The sequence below is a fragment of the Vulpes vulpes genome, chromosome 1 (genome assembly GCF_048418805.1).
Source record: "Vulpes vulpes isolate BD-2025 chromosome 1, VulVul3, whole genome shotgun sequence".
NCBI lineage: Eukaryota > Metazoa > Chordata > Mammalia > Carnivora > Canidae > Vulpes > Vulpes vulpes.
The window spans coordinates 83,545,389-83,551,388 of NC_132780.1; positions in this window are offsets into that span (position 1 = coordinate 83,545,389).

The window sequence follows — 6,000 nt, forward strand, 5'->3', positions numbered from 1 at the left end:
TTTAATGGAAGGATTCTCAGGTTCAGCAGAAAAGACTAATAAGCAATATCTGTCAAGTATGAGTATGGTGAAAGAGGTATTTGCTGTTTCTAACCTAAAGTGAGTTTTGTCAGAAGATTTTATAAGTCCTGTATTCTTAACAGCATTATTTAAGAAAGATTGCATAGTGTATAAGGACAATGAAAAACAAAAGGCATGTTTAGCTTAGTCTGTGACTGGGTTATATATATATTTGTTTTTAAAATACTTGATGAAAGATTTACATCTTTCGTTTCCCTTTCTTGATTTTTTTTGTATTGGACTCATTTGTACTTCTTGAACAATATTTAAGCCACGTACAAATGTAGCATCAAGTCAAGAAATATTCTATGGCAGCAAATTTAGTTGTTGAATGCACGAACACAGCTCCCGATTAATTTAATAGCAACTGTGAGCATGCATTAAATATCAGAATTTCACCCTTTGTGTCTACAATTATGAGGAAACCAAATGGATAAAACATGAAACTCTATTTTGGTAGATTCATAACAGAAATGAAAGAAGCTCTATACTTAATATTGCCTAAGTCACTGTCTGTTAATCATATAGGTCTTCTGGGAAATGTATATCCATCCCCTTTTGTTCACTGAGGACTCTTGGCTTTCTTGATGTCAGGGAGTAACCTAGATCTTGAGAGAAGAGACCTTCTTGTCCTCATTCTCTCCTCAAAAAAGGAAAGGGGAAAGTCAAGAGTGGACAAATGTAGATACAGCTTATCTTATCTAAAGGTATTTACATCATTCATTCATAAGTGTTCTTGCTTCATTCTTCCCCCTTTCCACTGATCAAAGTAAGCACCCAGGAAAGGCCCTGGAAAAGAAAATCCAAGCTCTTTATGTGAGGTTTCAATTGGCCAGCAAATATTTAATCATCACAAATTGGGGGCAAGACATTGAACTTGGTGGTGGGGACACAAATATGAACCAGTCATGGGTATTGCCTTCAAGGCTCTTGCAATCCAGTAGGACACCTAAAATGTGTTTATGAATCACTTTAATAAAAAGCAGAAAGCCAAAGTGCCATAAGAGAGTGCAGGTGAATTATTATGTGAGTTCAGAAATAGATGATCGCAAGTATGTTCAGGTGACAGCCACGCTTCCCAACTTACTCTCTGGCCTCATGCCATCAAGTCTATGCATTGTGTGATGGTGGGGCAACTCCTCTTCTGGTTGGTAATCTGCTCTTTGCTCAGTTGCCTGAGTTGTCAGAAAATATCTCCACCTACCTTCTGAGCCATGGAGGAGAAAGCTGAACTCAACTTTTGGGTATTGTAGACATTTTACCTAATTTGGCTATTTATTTAACACAAGCACTCTTCAGTTTGTCTTCATGGGACTACATTTTAATGATTCACTGTCCTAGTAAAGTGTCATGTTAATTTTATTTTCAGTGGATCCAGGAGCTGGTCTGCTGTTTCAACAAGGTAGCCATTTCTAAGCAATAAAAAACCCCAAAAACCCAGAAGACAAAAATACCCCTCCACAAACATAGAGAAATACTGTGGTATTATGGTAAGCATCTGCAGGTAAAATATATTTATCTAATGCTTTTGGAAATATATATATCTGATACACTCAACTCTGCAAATTGAGTATAGAAAAGAAAACTCAGAGAAGTGTCAAATAATTGGTAGATATCTTAAAATAAATATGTTTCTCATTGAATATGGAAATTACTGCCTGGGATAATTGACTATAATTTTAATAGAAGTCTTATATAATATTTGAAAAGTTCTTAAACTTATAACAATTTATTGCTGAGCTCAGAAATTGAAAAGCTAAGCCCACTGAAGGAATTCTGTGTTTCTTGAGGCTTTGAGAGGCTCATACAAAGAAGAAATTGCATACTGTGTAACTTGGGATGAACTGACACCCATCACCTTTGAGTTCCAGGACACTAAGAGAAACCAGAACTTGGAGATTTAATACCCTCTCCACCCTCATATATTCCTTCATGTCATTCTCCTCCTTGTCCTTCTTTTGGACTCCACCCCTAGACTGACAACTTTCCAGTAGCTATCATTTGAAGGAATGCAAGCAAACCAGTTTGTAAAGTGAGCTGACTTTGCTGAGTATAACGTTGGTTCATCATGATGTTTATATTGTACATTTATGTTGTAAAACTGTTAAAATGAACAGAATCATCAGGCTGCAAAGCAGTGCAAGATAATTTGGTTTGGTTATCTTTGACCTTCTTTGTATGTCACATTTCATTATTTAGCTTCCTTGGTAAACAGAATCTATTCAACCATTCATGCATGTACATGGCAAGGAATGCATCTGCAGGCTGTTTGACAGCTCAGGGAAGGTGATAAAACAATGTCGTCAAACAGCTACACAAAAGGCCTACGGAGTACCAAGTGAACCATCAATAAGGATTAACATTGCCGTGAAATATAAAATCAAAATATTTCAATGTGAAAACAATAAAACCTTGAGTTCCTAGAATTCTGAGGACTTCATCACTTGGAATCCTAAACATTTATTTAACAATGAAACTTCCAGAGATGAAAGGGACAACGCATTGATGACTTACATTTGGATTCTGATATTTATAAGCTCTGTGACGTTGGACAAGTCAATGAATCTCTTACTTTCCTGTCTTGGAAAAGGCCCTGTACCTGATGGTACTTGCCCTACCTGTCTCTCAGGGTTGATACGAGGGCCAAAGAAGAGCAGCTCTAATCTGCTGTGCAAATAGTACTTGTTCTACCTGGCCTTCTGCTCAATAAGTGCCTAAAAATGACATGCACTGTGATCCTTAACCACGTGAAGCTTGAAACCATTAAAAATCATGCTGATCTTAATAATCATCATGATAAATTAGACAGCTAGTTTAATATTATTAGAGAACAAGTAAACGATAATGGCAAAGGGAGTCATAACATAGTTTGGCTTCTCCAAACATCTGTAATCAGATCATAGATCAGAACATCATGCTGACATGCAGATATGAGATAAAAAAAAAAAAAAACTGAACAGCTGAGCAATGTTTCAACCTAAATCCAAGACTTCTAGTTGCTCTATAATCTTAATTTTATTTTCTTGTGATTAAAAAAAAAGAAAAGACAATTAGATCTACTAGCCAACACAATTTTTGAGCACCAAGCCATGTATATGTTGTTTTGCTAGCCCTTTGCCTAGATGGGTGCCAAGGTCAGGGTTAAAGGTCACTGAGGGGAGGCAGCAATAGCATAGTCGGGTTTTGGATAAAATATTGAAGCTGAAACTATGGATGGTTAAACAAGGGAGTCCTGACTGCTTCATTTTTCTAGTGGTTTGTTATTTTATGGTGAGAACATTTTTTTTAAAGATTTTATTTATTCCTGAGAGACACAGAGAGAGGCAGAGACATAGGCAAACGGAGAAGCAGGCTCCACGCAGGGAGCCCGATGTGGGACTTGATCCAGGCGCTCCGGGATCACACCCTGAGCTGAAGGCAGATGCTCAACTGCAGAGCCACCCAGGCATCCCAAGAAATTTTTAAAATTTTAGAAACCTTGCATTTCCAGGACAGTTTGTTATGTGTTTATGAATGTTCTTTTTGTTGCCATAACTTGTTTTCAAAAAAGATATTTTTTGGGGGGGGGGGAACAATTGTAGAAATATCAGCTCAAATATTGCATTAAAATTTTTTTAAAAATTTAAAATTTTGTTAACATCCAGCATTTACCCTCTAATTGATGATAATATTCAGACATACATATCCAACTTTTCAAAAAGTCTCTAAATTGTGGAATCACTATGTGTTATACCTGAAACTAATAGAACACTGTATATGGACTATACTGGAATTAAAATTTTTAAAAAAGAAAATCTTCTTAAAACTTCAAAAAAAAAAGTTTCTAATTTTATCTACCCAGTGCTAACTTTGCCACATTTTTCTACGAACGTGAATTTATTCGTTATGTGAATTCCACGTTACTAAAGAATTAATCATGGCGGCCCCCTCACCCTGCCACACCAAAATGTTCCTCTGAAATTCAATAAGTGTTCTGCTACCATTTTCAAAGTCCTGATAGAATTTTAAACCATGAAAGTCCAGTTCTGTATTCATTAGCGCTCGCTCTGGGAAAATAAATGCAATATGGTCTGATTCTATTTCATGGATGCAACTTTGAATTTGTGCAGGTTTATTCCAAGGCTGAGTTGTATTATTGCAGTAAAATCACTCCTGATTTTTCACCGACAACTCAAATCCAGTGTTATTTTTCTCGAGAGGTTCATGGCAATCCCCCTCCCTCCTCAAATTGTGCTCCACTGGCCTGGGTGGTTGCAAATGGCACCTCTCTACAGGGACTCCTCGGCTTACTGCTCCAGCAATCAAGACTCTCTTCGCTAGTAATTCTAATAATCAACCGTTCCTTATATTCCAAATGACATGGCACATAAACACCTTTCATTGCCAGTTTTAGGTAAATCACTAAAATCAAGCACCAGGGACTCAGACAGGGAGTGGTGAGCAGGCAGCAAAATGGAAAAATACAAGGAGAACTTTAAGAGATTGAATCTGAAAGGGTCAGAGGCCCCCCTGCCAAATCACATTCGTGTTGGGAAGGTTTATTCCAGTTTTTCTTAGCTTCCAATCTGTCTCTTTCTGTGCCCTGGTTCCTTGTAGGTTTGTCAAATTTTATCTCTGATCTTTGCTTTCTCTCACCTTCAAAACTTGCTTCTCCGAGGCTCCCATATGCCCTCTCTTCCTTCGTTGGGAGGAGGGTGATTTCAGCGACTGAATTTCCTACAGTGACAAGAACCCGGTTCTAATTTTTAAATTGTGATCATTTGTGTTTGATGTGACCAGGGTTATTCATAAGGTAGAGGGTTTCCTCTATGGCAGGTGGAAATTTTGATCCGAATTCTGGCCCCAAACTACACGATCTCAACACTCAGTGTCTTTGTCTATAAAGAGGGACTAGAAATAATCCACAGGGTTATTGGGAGGATTTAACATCCTCATGTACATGCGTTGTGCACTCTGAAGTGCTGAATCTCATCATATTTAACAGTTAAAAGGAGGGAGGCTTAGCAGTCGCAGGTGGCCTTTGCGCACAGTCCCCTGTGTTTTATTATTTACGTGAGAAAAAAAATGTAAAGGGATTTGCTGGAAACACCTTTTAAGTAGGACAGAACATACTGGTTCAAATGGAGCATTTCCCTGAGATGTGTCCCTGGGGCAGGCTGGTTTCTGCTGTTAAGAAAACATTGTCTTCGCCGGGTTCTCCTGTCACAGCTGGTCAAGACACAGAAAGACACTTCACTGTTTATCTCCCATTGATCTGGTTTCCTGAATACGCTTGTTCAGTTCCCACTTGCAGGCATGCACTTTAGAAGTTTAGAAGCAGTGCGTGTACCCTGTTCGTCCCTTCTTGGATTTATACCTGCCCGCTAGTGACACCGTGTTCCTTCACCAGGTGTGCACTGGCTCCAACAATGGAGGCACGAGGCCAGCCCTGTGAGCACTTGACCTGCTTTAACTTGGCTCCTATGCCATCCTGTGCCACTGTTTACCTGCCTGCCAACGGCACCTCAAGTAATAATGTTGTCTTTGAATCTGCTGCTATTCCCTTTAATTTTAAAACAACAGCTGTATAAATTAAGGCATTTTCCTCCTTAGCTAAGCAAGTTTCTAATGTCTACGCTGTATCATTTTAGTCTCAAGTGTCAGGATTTATAGCTGATTATTAAATACACTCACTTGTGTTCCACTTTTTGATGCACATCCATTATATTCAGGGGCAAAGCTTTCTAAGGAGTTGCTATATTGGGGCTATACTTTTATTTATTTATGTTTTAGGCACTAGGTTCCCTCAAATGCCTTCTTGGCTAAGGTGTTTTTTTTAAAGATTTTTTAAAAATTTATTTATGAGAGAGAGAGAGAGAGAGAGAGAGGCAGAGACAAAGGCAGAGGGAGAAGCAGGCTCCATGCAGGGAGCCCGACATTGGACTCAATCCCAGGTCTCTA